Genomic DNA, 14,102 nt, shown 5'->3' with positions numbered 1-14,102 from the left:
CCTTCATTTATTCATGCCTTTGTTCAATTATTCAACAAATTTATATTGAATGCATACTATGTGCCAGGGACTGCACAGGGTTTTTGAGGATAAAATGATAAGAATTATAAATCTATTTATTTAATCTGTTAATTCAATAAAGGCACTTTCCCTCAGTGAATTAACAGATTAGTGGGCAAGACAGACATTAATCAAAACTTTATACAACAAAATGTATAAATATCAAGGATGACAACTTCTACTGAGATTATGGTGCTATGAGTGTAGAACTGGTGGATTTGATGCAGTATGCGAGATCAGGTAAGGTTTCTGTGAAGAACTGACCTTATATCTGGTAGATGAGTGGGAGTTACATAGGCAACCTAGGGAGAACAGAGAGAGAAGAGTTGTTCAGAAGGTGAGCAACTCTGCTAGCCCTTGTAACCAGAAGAAACATGGCATTAAAGCAACTGAAATTAAGTTAATATCTGAGGAGTAGAGGGAGCAATGTGGGGAGCTGATGCAAGATGGGCCTGTAGAAGTGGTCAGATTATAATCTTTCTGCTGCAAGCAGTGCTAAGTGACAGAAAAGTTTTAAGTATCCAAGTGACTTGATCAGACTTGCAACTTAAAGAGGCTATTCTGGTTGCAGTGTGGAGGACAGATTGAGCTAGAAAAGAGACAGACCAGTAAGCCAGGCAGGAGAAGATGTAAACTTGGATTAGGGTGGTAGCACAGATGCAGAATAATGGTGGATCTGACAGATGATTAGAAGGTACTGGTAATGTACTGGATACTATGGAAGGCAGAGCTAAGGGGAAGAGAGTTTCGAGACCAATCCCTAGGTTTCAGGATAATGCAGCTGAGAGAACCACAATGCCATTGGCTGACATTTCAAATACCAGAAAAAAGAGACGAGGATCATAAGTTCCAGGTGGGACATGTTGAGTTTAAAGAGCCTCAGAAATATCCAAGAGGGGATGGAGCGTATACAGTTGGATACACAAGTCTGAAGTTCAGAGGAGAGATCTAGGAAGGAGATGCAAATATGAGAGTTGTTGGTATATAAAGGATGAGATTACCTCAGTGAAGATTATAAATGAGAAGAAAAGGTGACCTACAACTTCAGCTTTGAGAAATTTTAACATGAACCAGCCTTATATTGGAATCTATACCAAGGAGTCTGGTGGGTTGCAAAGAGTTGGACACGGCTGAGTGACTAAGCATAAACACACATACAAACGAGGCCCTGGAGACTGGGGAAAGGGCCTCAGAAGAGGATGGGAGCAAGAGAAGAACATGTTACAAGAAGGGACAAATGGAGTAAAATGAGGACTGAACATGGAGCATTAGATATGTTTAGGTAGATGGAGATGAAAGTTAGATTAGAAGCAAGTGGATGGAGGGACTTCCCTGGCAGTCCATTGGTTAAGACTCTGAGCTTCCTCTGTAGGGGCCACAGGTTCGATCCCTGTTCAGGGAATTAAGATCCTACATCTTGCATGGTGCGTTCAAAAAAAAAAAGTGAGTGATGGATGGAGATGAAAGGAAAGATAAAATTAATATATCAAAGTCTTGAGAAGTTTACCCGTATGTGCTGTGGCAGTGGGGGTCGGGGTGAGGGGACAGAAGGGAAGAAAGAGTGGAAAGGGAGAGGCAGTAGCTACAAGAGGAAATAGAATCAAGAGAAGGTATTATTATCATTGACCTTATTGTAAGACTTTAGTCTGTTTAAATGTCAGTGGTCAAGTGAGTAAATGAACACCCTGGGATTTTATTACACTAACTCTCCTTAAACTCTAGGACTTTAAAGGTAAAGCGCCTAATAAAATTGGAATATTAACGAGATTATTAATACTGCAAACTCCTTAAACAGTGCTCACCCTTACTTTCTCCCAGTACCAGCACTGAGCCCAATCCATAGACAATGAACTTTTTAAATGGAAAAGACTGAATAAATTAGTGTAGATTTGCAAATACATTTATCTCTGAATAATTTCTAATTTTAGTTCCATTTATATCAAAACACAGCTCATTTGTTCTCCCTTTTAAGAGCTCTGCATTTAAGAAATATAGTTTCTCAAAAGAGCAGTGGACTAAAAATAACATATAAATATTATCATCTTGTTCACTAAGACTGGAGTTTTCCTGATTGTTAAAAGAAACTATGTATTTAAAAAAATATATATTTTCTTGATTTCAAATCTCTGCCTTGAAAAGAAGAAGGTATTATTGATAAAGCTGATGATTTTTTTTCAGTGCATCAACACAGCAGTACATAGATATTTTTCAATTATTCAGTTGAAAAATTCAATCAAAAGAGAGAGAAGAGAAAAAACCCAAGATAGTTCAGGTTCTCAAACCATTAATTTCTCATCTAAATTGCCCCATTTGGCCTCTTCATTAAATAGAGCATTTGTAAAAGTAGCGGTTGGGATATTCAGCCTTCCACACCTACATCCATCTAAATGAAGGTCTTTGCTGGCATTTCTCAACCAGAAATTAGGAGGAAAATAGAGTACTCAGCATAGGGCTACTGCATAAAAGAAATCTAATAAATATATGTTGACTGAATCACAAACTTAATTAGATTAGAAATTCAAACATAATGGTAAAATGAAGTCTTGAGAGTCCTTTGGACAGCAAGGAGATCAAACCAGTTAATCCTAAAGGGAATCAACCCTGAATATTCATTGGAAAGACTGATGCTGAAGTTGAAGGTTCAATACTTTGGCCACCTGATACGAAGAGTTGACTCACTGGAAAAGACCCTGATGCTGGGAAAGACTGAAGGCAGAAGGAGAAGGGGGCGACAGAGGACCAGATGGTTGGATGGCATCACTGACTCAATGGACAGGAGTTTGAGCAAACTCTGGGAGTTGGTGATGGACAGGGAAGCCTGGCGTGCTGCAGTCCATGGGGTCGCAAAGAGTCAGACACAATTTAGAGACTGAACAACAACAACAAAAATGAGGAGAGGAATAAAGAGGACATTGTGGGAGAAATGGAGAAATTTTAAAACTATTGGATTGCTATTCTATATCACCTATTCAAACCCTTCCTGTCTTTATTAGGGGAAAAAAAAAAAAAACAGAGATAGTATAGTTATTCAGCTGTATAATGAACGGGACAAGCATTATATCTTTTCTTACCCCCTGGTCTGAGTAAGGGAAAGGAAAAATGATTGTTTATAGACTGCTTCCTCAGTGATGATGAGAACTTCAGAGGTAATTGAAAGCTTGCTTACATGACTAAAAGAGTACACCAGGCAGCTTTCTGCTCATAGCAATTGTAAATGCTTTTTGTGGTAGTGAGCAGATTTCAGTTTGAAAATAGACTCAAGAGAAGAGCGGAGAAGAGGCATAAGCCTCTTGTCAAGCACAGAACAGAAGAAAAGAGAACCCACCATGACGTCAATGGATGGGAGAGGCTCATCCCTCATATCCTGGGGCTACATAAAGTTTCCAGATCCTGTGAGACCCTGGGGAAGGGAGGGAAGGTCCAGAAACCACTGAAATTTTATGTCTACTCCCCAATTTCAGTTAGAAAGAGGCTTAGACTCAGAAAAGTTGGTTTTATAAAACTTGTGACATTCTTGAACACCTCCACAATATGGCTGATTGCTTTTTTTTCTTTTTGGCAGTATCAGTACAGTGTAAGCATCTCTGAGTGTACAGAGTTGATTCTCAGATTCTCCAGCCATTCACTATGGAAAAATCTCTTTTATTCTTTGTTATACTCTGTTTTGTTTGAAAAATGTGAAAGGAGTATTTTGAAGAGAAAAAGAGATCTTCCTCCAAAAGCAGGTTACAGCTGTTTAGGGCCAGGGTGTGTGCCAATTCTAGAAGCCAAGGCCAAGTGAGGTGGCCATCCTTCCCTGAGATCATTTGCTTTCAAGCCCAGCTTGGTCTCATGGCCTCTGCTTTACTCAGATCTGTGTTATCACCTGCTGGGGCTTCAGCAGCAATCCCTTCCCCCCAGGGTCCCTCCCCAGTCGGTCTTCCTCCCTGCCACCAGCCTTCCTGAAACAAATGCCAAATGCCACAGACTGGACAAAGATGGACAGCCAGCACATATCTTTTGATGCTGCCATTGATCAAGCTATCTCCCCAGCAACTAAGATGAAGTAGAGGCAACAAAAGGTAAAAATTATGACAATCATGCATGATCTGAAACCAGCTCAGAGAAATGGAGCAATAAAATGGACATCTAGATTCACAAGGTGACTGGGATATACATCAAACTCTTTCAGCTGGGTTGGAGAAGCAGGTCTCTATACCCCTGCCACCTCAGGCCACATTGGTACCTCCAAAGCCATAACAAGTGAGTGAAGGATTTTTCCTAAAATATAAAAGTTAAATGTTCTCTTATGACTTTACGAAAAGCTTTCCAGAAGTCAGTCTGCTTTTTCAGCAGAGAGCCTGAGGTAGCTGGTAACAAGCTTGGCTTTGCAACTGACCCCGAAGGAGACACAACACAAAAACAAGGTCACATGGCCCAGAAAAAGCTTAGTAGCATCACATCCAGCTCTAGTGGCTTTGGGATGCCCGTAAGATAAAGTCTAAGCTTTCAACCCTGATGTAAAGACCCTCAAAATGACCCTGTCCTACCAACCCAGCCATCTGACCTCTCTAATGAACAACACCCACACATACACCTCCGTGCCTTTGAACACACTGTTGCTTCTGCCTGCAATGCCTTCTCTAACTCTTGTGTGTTCTCAGAACTCCTCCCTGTCCTTCAAGGCTCACTTCAAATATCAAGTCTCCTGAGAAAAATGAACAACTTCATTACTTCAACAGCTTTTACCTTGAATTTGGATAATGATATTTGCTTCCACATGTCTCATTGTTCCAAGGTGAGCTCCTTAAAGTCAGCATCATGTCTTTTTTATCACTGATTCTTCAGAGCTTACATTAATGCCTGGCATAGACTAGGCCAGCATATCACAAATGCTTATAGAATTAATCATTGTTTAGGTAATACTTGAGTTTAGATTCTTATAATTTTCTTTTGAAATTTGAGCCTTGTTACATGTCTATCTTGTTATGTTCATCTAAAGATTTACATGATGCCATATTTTAATAAGGAGGGGAGATATAACTGTAGGTAGGCCAAAAATATTTTTTTATTTGACTTGACTATTCAGGGGACTAGTAAAGTGTAAATTAACATTTGATCCAGTTGTTGCACTAGTCAGAGGACTAGTAAAGTGTAAATAAACATTCAGTCTAGTTATTGCACACAAACCAGTGGAAATTGGAGTGTGGCACTTTTGTGACCACACATACATTTCCATTTAAGTCGTTCTGGGGCTGAGGTCACAAGCAGATTCTTCCCTAGAGTCTTCAGAGGGAAAGTGGTCCTGACCACACCTTGATTTTGGCTTAGTGATACTGATTCTGGCCTCCAGAACTGTCAGAGGATAACTTTCTGTTGTTTTAAACCACCCACCTTTTGTCAATTTGTTACAGTAGCCATAGGAAACTAGTAAAGAGCGTGTCAGGATGTCGCGCCACTCACAAAGGAGAAAGGTCCATAACTCACAGCTGCTTTAGCCTCTACTGAATACACTGCACCATGGAAAGCCCTAGAAACTGGATATAAATTCTTCATTCTCTTTTGAAAAAAGTGAAGCTTCTACTGTTATCCAATTCACAATATAACATGGATTTGATCTGAGTTCAAATGTCTATTATGAACCGGAGGTTCTACATTAGTGAAACTATAATATAAAATGTCTTTTTATACAAAAGGGATGAGGAAAGTTTCCACCTTAGACTATTAAATAAGACCTCACCCCTGAGTCATATAATTTGTAATGGACCTCATATTTTAACCCATTGATAAAATTATTTAAACACATGGAAAAAAACACCATTCTTAAAATACTACTAAATTTCCAGGAACATCTTTTGTATGATAAAGGGAGTAGTTTCAGTTAAGGGGAAAATTTGTAGATAATTCAGATGGGCATTTCTTTGAATATTTTTGCGCATAATGGGCAAATGATTCCCTTTCTTAGTGCTATTCATCAAGTGTCAGTTCTGAAATAGAGTGAGTTTTTATTTTTAAAAAACCAACAACTCCTCTCCCTACAACTCTCCCCCAACAGATTGACTGTTAGTTCTTAGTATTCTGGGAGCTCTTTAGTTCTTTAGGTGCATAAAGTATTATACAATTATTTTAAACAAAATAAAATAAATAACATAACCTTTACTCTTCAAGAATACATTCTGTAGCCTAGCCCTGGGGAAGTTTCCAAGAAATCTCAGTAGTAGAGATGATCTCATCTTAATTCTCCAACAGTAATGTGCTTCCAAGTGGCAGTGAGTATGTTTTAGGTTTCTGCTAAAAATACTAGCTCCTGACTTTTGTCTTTAAAACGTCCACTTCTAAAAATTGGGTTATTTGTATTGAGGTTTTATGAGTTGTGTAAGTATTTTATATATCTTGAAATCAAATCTTTTATCAGAAATATGTTTCTCTATCAGTGGTTTACCTGCATATTTTCATAGTGATGACTTGATGAGCAGAAGTCTTTTTAATAATGATGAACTATAACAACAACTTTAAATTGCCGTTGCTTTCTTTGTCTTAACTATGCATCTTTGCCTATCATCATATCTCAAAGCTTTCTCCTGTATTTTCTTCTAGAAGCTTTATCAGTTCAGCTCAGTTCAGTCACTCAGTCATGTCTGACTATTTGCGACCCAATGAACCGCAGCACGCCAGGCCTCCCTATCTAACACCAACTCCCGGAGTCCACCCACACCCATGTCTATTGTGTCAATGATGCCATACAACCATCTAATCCTCTGTTGTCTCCTTCTCCTCCTGCCCTCAATCTTTCCCAGCATCAGGGTATTTTAAAATGAGTTAGTTCTCCATGTCAGGTGGCCCAAGTATTGGAGTTTCAGCTTCAACATCAGTCTCTCCAATGAACACCCAGGACTGATCTCCTTTAGGATGGACTGGTTGGATCTCCTTGCAGTCCAAGGGACTCTCAAGAGTCTTCTCCAACACCACAGTTCAAAAGCATCAATTCTTCTGGGCCCAGCTTTCTTTATAGTCCAACTCTCACATCCATACATGACTACTGGAAAAACCACAGCTTTGACTAGACGGACCTTTGTTGGCAAACTAATGTCTCTGCTTTTTAATATGCTATCTAGGTTGGTCATAACTTTCCCTCCAAGGAGTAAGCATCTTTTAATTTCATGGCTTCAATCATCATCTGCAGTGATTTTGGAGCCCCCAAAATAAAGTTTGACACTGTTTCCACTGTTTCCCCATCTATTTGCCATGAAGTGATGGGACCAGATGCCATGATCTTAGTTTTCTGAATGTTGAGCTTTAAGCCACGTTCTTCACTCTCATCTTTCATCAAGAGGCTTTTTAGTTCCTCTTCACTTTCTGCCATAAGGGTGGTGTCATCTGCATGTCTGAGGTTATTGATATTTCTCTCAGCAGTCTTGATTCCAGCTTGTGCTTCCTCCAGCCCAGCGTTTCTCATAATGTACTCTGCATATAAGTTAAATAAGCAGGGTGACAATATACAGCCTTGACGTACTCCTTTTCCTATTTCGAACCAGTCTGTTGTTCTATGCCCAGTTCTGACTGTTGCTCCCTGACCTGTATACAGGTTTCTCAAGAGGCAAATCAAGTGGTCTGGTATTCCCATCTCTTTCAGAATTTTCCACAGTTTATTGTGATCCACACAGTCAAAGGCTTTGGCATAGTCAATAAAGCAGAAATAGATGTTTTTCTGGAACTCTCTTGCTTTTTCGATGATCCAGTGGATGTTGACAATTTGATCTCTGGTTCCTCTGCCTTTTCTAAAACCAGCTTGAACATCTGGAAGTACACAGTTCACTTATTGCTTGGAGAATTTTGAGTATTACTTTACTAGCATGTGAGGTGAGTGCAATTGTGTGGTAGTTTGAGCATTCTTTGGCATTGCCTTTCTTTGGGATTGGAATGAAAACTGACCTTTTCCAGTCCTGTGGCCACTGCTGAGTTTTCCAAATGTGCTGGCATATTGAGTGCAGCACTTTCACAGCATCATCTTTCAGGATTTGAAATAGCTCCACTGGAAGCTTTATAGTTGAGCTTTTACATTTAGATTTATGAGTCACCTCAAGTTAGTTTTGTATATAATCTGAGGAAGGGTTCCAAGCTTGTTTTTTTTTTCCAGTATGAGTATCCAGATATCCCAAAACTAAACGTTGAGATTTTCCTTCTCCATTGGGATGTTTTGGAACCTCTGTCAATAATCAATTGACCATAAACATGTGGCTCTATTTTTGGAACTTTTTGTTCTCTTCTGTTGATGGACTTATCTATCCTTTTGCCAGTATCACACCACCTTGATTACTGTAGCTTTATAGTAAATCTTGAAATCAAGTGTTGCTGTGACTCTTTTCCAAAATTATTGTGACTATTTGAAATTGTTTGCTTTTCTATAATTTTAGAATCAGCTTGTAGAATTAAAATATACTGCTGGAATTTTTACTGAGATTGCATTTAATATACATATTGTTTTGGAGAAAAATGACATTCTAAAAACAGTGAAACTTCCAGTCAATGAATATTTTGTCTCTCTTTATCTTAGGGCTTATTATTTTTTAATTTAATATTGTATTCTTATTCTTTTTTTCCCTTTCTTCCCCATCCTTTTTCCTTTTTCCTTTATACTGTCCTAATATGGTTCTTTATTACTCCTTTAACTTTTATTTTTTATAGCATACTATTAAGAATGGGAAAGACTAGAGATCTCTTCAAGAAAATTAGAGATCCCAAGGGAACATTTCATGCAAAGATGGGCTTGATAAAGGACAGAAATGGTATGGACCTAACAGAAGCAGAAGATATTAAGAAGAGGTGGCAAGAATACACAGAAGAACTGTACAAAAAAGATCTTCACGACCAAGATAATCATGATGGTGTGATCACTCACCTAGAGCCAGACATCCTGGAATGTGAAGTCAAGTAGGCCATAGGAAGCATCACTACGAGCAAAGCTAGTGGAGGTGATGGAATTCCAGTTGAGCTATTTCAAATCCTGAAAGATGAGGCTGTTAAAGTGTTGCACTCAATATGCCAGTACATTTGGAAAACTCAGCAGTGGCCACAGGACTGGAAAAGGTCAGTTTTCATTCCAATCCCAAAGAAAGGCAACGCCAAAGAATGCTCAAACTACCACACAATTGCACTCACCTCACACGCTAGTAAAGTAATGCTCAAAATTCTCCAAGCCAGGCTTCAGCAATACGTGAACCATGAACTTCCAGATGTTCAAGCTGGTTTTAGAAAAGGCAGAGGAACCAGAGATCAAATTGCCAACATCCACTGGATCATCGAAAAAGCAAGAGAGTTCCAGAAAAACATCTATTTCTGCTTTATTGGCTATGCCAAAGCCTTTGACTGTGTGGATCACAATCAACTGTGGAAAATTCTGAAAGAGATGGGAATACCAGACCACCTGACCTGCCTCTTGAGAAGCCTGTATACAGGTCAGGGAGCAACAGTCAGAACTGGGCATAGAACAACAGCCTGGTTTGAAATAGGAAAAGGAGTACATCAAGGCTGTATATTGTCACCCTGCTTATTTAACTTATATGCAGAGTACATTATGAGAAACGCTGGGCTGGAGGAAGCACAAGCTGGAATCAAGACTGCTGGGAGAAATATCAATAACCTCAGACATGCAGATGACACCACCCTTATGGCAGAAAGTGAAGAGGAACTAAAAAGCCTCTTGATGAAAGTGAAAGACGAGAGTGAAAAACGTGGCTTAAAGCTCAACATTCAGAAAACTAAGATCATGGCATCTGGTCCCATCACTTCATGGTAAATAGATGGGGAAACAGTGGAAACAGTGTCAGACTTTATTTTGGGGGCTCAAAAATCACTGCACATGGTGATTGCAACCATTAAGTTAAAAGACACTCCTTGGAAGGAAAGTTATGGCCAACCTAGATAGCATATTAAAAAGCAGACATTACTTTGCCAACAAAGGTCCATCTAGTCAAGGCTATGGTTTTTCTAGTAGTCATATATGGATGTGAGAGTTGGACTATAAAGAACGCTGAGTGCAGAAGAATTGATGCTTTTGAACTGTGGTGTTGGAGAAGACTCTTGAGAGTCCCTTGGACTGCAAGGAGATCCAACCAGTCCATCCTAAAGGAGATCAGTCCTGGGTGTTCATTGGAGAGACTGATGTTGAAGCTGAAACTCCAATGCTTTGGCCACCTCATGCGAAGAGTTGACTCATTTTAAAAGACCCTGATGCTGGGAGGGATTGGGGGCAGGAGGAGAAGGGGACAACAGAGGATGAGATGGCATCACCGATTTGATGGACATGAGTTTGAGTGAACTCCGGCAGTTGGTGATGGACAAGGAGGCCTGGGATGCTGTGATTCATGAGGTCGCAAAGAGTCAGACACAACTGAGCGACTGAACTGAACTGAACTGATTACCTTTCTAAAAAGAAAACTTAATTTTTAAAATAAATTCCCCATTAAAATTTTTTTTGTGTGTTCGATGTTTTTGTTATATTGTACTTTTAAGAGTCTAATCTCTAAGCTAGGTTTTTAATTTTTGCTTTTTGATATTTGTAATCAATTTTATACTGTTAAGTGTCTAATTTTTAGTATCCATTTTCTCTTAAGGATTTGATAAATGGCTTGATTGCTGTTTTCCCTTTTGACTCTCCCTTTTCTCCTCCTGATCACTTCTCCCTCCCTCCTCTCTCTTCTCTTCTCTTTGTAAAACTCTGTGAATCTCTTTAGGTGTTCCTGGCTGTAGAGAGTTGTTTTACCATTAACCTAGGGCTTTTGTCTTCTGTGCTGTGTGGACAGAAAAGTCTTGAAGCTACTGTAAAAGGGGGACCAAAACCCAGAGGCAGGAGGCTCAACTCCAGAACTTTGAACCATCACAGAACTCCTGACCCCAGGGAATATTAATAGATGAGAGCCCACCCAAAAGTCTCCATACTTACTGGGAGACCAAGCTCCATCCAAGAGCCAACGAGCTCCGTGCAAGTCACCCCATGCTAATCCTCCAGCAAAACATGAACACAAGAACATTAACAGACAGGCTTCCCAAAGTCATGCCAAACCACTAGACACCCCAAAACTCACTACTGGACACTGCACTGCACTCCAGAGTGAAGAGATCCAGCTCGATCCACCAGGACACAGACAAGTTCCCAGAACCAGGAAACTTTCACAAACCACTGGTCCAACCCCACCCACAGGAGCAGCCTCCACAATTAAGAGGAACTATGACCCTCCAGCCTGCAGAAAGGAGACCCCAAACACTGCAAACTAAAAAAAAAAAAAAAAGGCAGAGAAATATCCAGGTGAAGGAACATGATAAAAACCCTCCAAACCAAACAAGAGGACATAGGTAGTCTACCTGAAAAAGAATTCAGAGTGATAGTTAAAGATGATTCAAAATCTTGAAAACAGATTTCCACTGTGTAAAATATGCATTGCTAAGTGTGGGACTACAAAGAGATATATGGAGAGGGACAGGAACAGACACTATTTGGAGAAACAGCATGGTGTGGTAGAGTTTCAGAACTAAATTTAACTATGTTCAACATTGGACTCTGCCATTCCCCTCAGCAAATATTATTTCATCTCTCTGCACCTCAATTTCCTTATCTGTGAAGTAATCCTACTTTTTAGTGTTGCGAGATTTAGAAATGATGCATATAAAGGCTCCCAAACATGGAGATGCTAAATAAACGTTATTAAGAACTGCACATGATGTAACCTAACATGATGGCTCCCATAGGGTATGAAACTATGACAGTTTCATAGTTTCACAGTTTCATAGTTTTAGTTCAAGAGCTAGAATTAGGGATAAGAAGATCAGTCCTGACTGGCCATAGGTAGATTTTTATGGAGAAAATTTTGATAGCCAAGATGCGGGAGAAAGTTGTTTTTGAGCAATGGCGGAGAAGTAGCAAAAGGGAGAACACAAGTCAAAGGGGATGCAGGCTTGCTTCTGTGGAAGACTTGACTCACTGCTTCCTTACATCCTTTTGTTAGGGGCTGATAGTGTTCCCCTTCTCCCCACATTTCATAGGTTGAAGTCTTAACTCCCAATCAGGCACACTGATCTTGGACTTCCCAGCCTCCAGAACTGTTGTTTAAGCCATGGAGTCTGTGGAATTCTATTATGGCAGCCCAAGAAATACACTGTTCTTCTTAGACACTGTTTGGGATTGCACATAAAGTGAAAGTGTTAGTCATTCAGTTGTGTCCAACTCTTTGCGACTCCATGGACTGTAGCCTGCCAGGAATTCCCCTGTACAGGGAATTCTCCATGCAAGAATACTGGAGTGGGTTGCCTTTCTCTTCTCCAAGTGGTCTTCCCAACTCAGGAATTGAACCCAGGTCTCTGGCATTGCAGGAAGATTCTTTGCCATCTGAGCCACCAGGGAAGCCCACATACCCAGCTTAAAATCTTGCTCTGCCATCTTCCTTGCAGATGTGATATTATTCTGGCCTGTGTACTGTAAATGGAAGTCTCTGAGAGTGGGAAAGGGAAAGGAAAGAGGGCATCTTTCCAAATAAAAGGTAGAATTCCTTTTGCTCCTTTCCCCTCCTTCTTCCTGGAATGGAAGTACCATGTAGCCATGGTCTTGTTATGAAAGCCACACATGAAGGATGGACAACAAATGAGATAGAGGGAACTCTCGTTCTTGATGACTTAACGGAGCCTTATCCTGGACTTTCTAACCTGAAAATTTGATTGTTTAAGCAACTATTTCTCAGGCTTTCTGTTTCTCACAAACGAATCCTAAATGAAACAGCCTCTGTGGGGAGATGGGTGTCTTTGATAAATACCAAGAAAGAAGACTGGCAATGGATCAAACTGTCAAGGAGCTTGGACTGTTTCCTATAGAACCTGTACTTAGTCACTCAGTTGTGTCCGACTCTTTGCGACGCAACAGACTGCAGCCCACCAGGCTCCTCTGTCCATGAGGAGCCTCCAGGCAACCATACTGGAGTGGGTTGCCATGCCCTCCTCCAAGGGATCTTCAATCCAGGGATTGAACCCATGTCTCCTGTGGATCTTCCAAACCCAGGGATCAAATCCAGGTCTCCCACATTGCAGGCAGATTCTTTACCATTTGAGCCACCAAAGGAACCCAAGAATACTGGCGTGGGTAGCCTATCCCTTCTCCAGGGTATCTTCCTGACCCAAAAATTGAACCGGGGTCTCCTGCATTGCAGGTGGATTCTTTACCAGCTGAGCTACCAGGGAAGCCCATAGAACATGAGGGAAGATTAAAAGGTTTTGAAAAAGAGAATAATACTGCTAAATTGCTGTTTTAAAAATGATAATGGGAATATGCAAGATAAATGGGAAGTGGGTGAGACAGGGAGGGAGATCATTTGTGAAACTGCTGCAAAATGAGGAATACTATTACTGATGGACTGAACCAGAGTGGGAGGCAGAAAGAGTGAACCAATGTAAGGGTGGCCCTAAAATACTGGACTCTTTAGGACTCACGGTATGCAAAAGAGGATCTGGGTGGTAGGCAAAGGAGACATGATCAAAATGAACGGAGGTTCAACTTTTATAGTTGGAGGATTTCATAGAAATTTGAAACTAAAGAGAGCTGCTAATTAGGGAGGGAAAGAAATTGTAAATTTCAAGTGAGTTGCAACTGAATTTGCTTAATCTGGAGAAAACTAGAGATTGGAGAACTAGAAAGAAAGCAGCTATCATTTCTTGAACATAAAGGTGTCAGCTGCATTTGGTCCATTATCTCACTTAATAGTAATATTTAAGATAATATTATTGCCATTATTTATGGATGAGGATACAGTCTCAGGGAGGCTAAATATATTGCCACTGATTCAGAGACACTTAGATATGGAACTGAGGGAGAAAGACTGTCAGACTCGATGAATCATCCACCAAGAATATAACATTGAAGTCATAGATGAGGTCTCTAAGGGAGGTATAGAAAGTAATAAGGAAGGCTGTGGGTGTATCATTGGAAACATTTTCTCCAAAGCAAAAAGAATAGCTAGTATGGTCAGAAAGGATTTTCAGAGAGTAGGAAGAGAATCAGTATTGATTATTATACATTGAAG

This window comes from Bos mutus, chromosome 2, assembly GCF_027580195.1.
Source record: "Bos mutus isolate GX-2022 chromosome 2, NWIPB_WYAK_1.1, whole genome shotgun sequence".
Taxonomy (NCBI): domain Eukaryota; kingdom Metazoa; phylum Chordata; class Mammalia; order Artiodactyla; family Bovidae; genus Bos; species Bos mutus.
The sequence above is the reverse complement of the archived record's forward strand: the minus strand, read 5'-3'. Positions refer to the sequence as shown.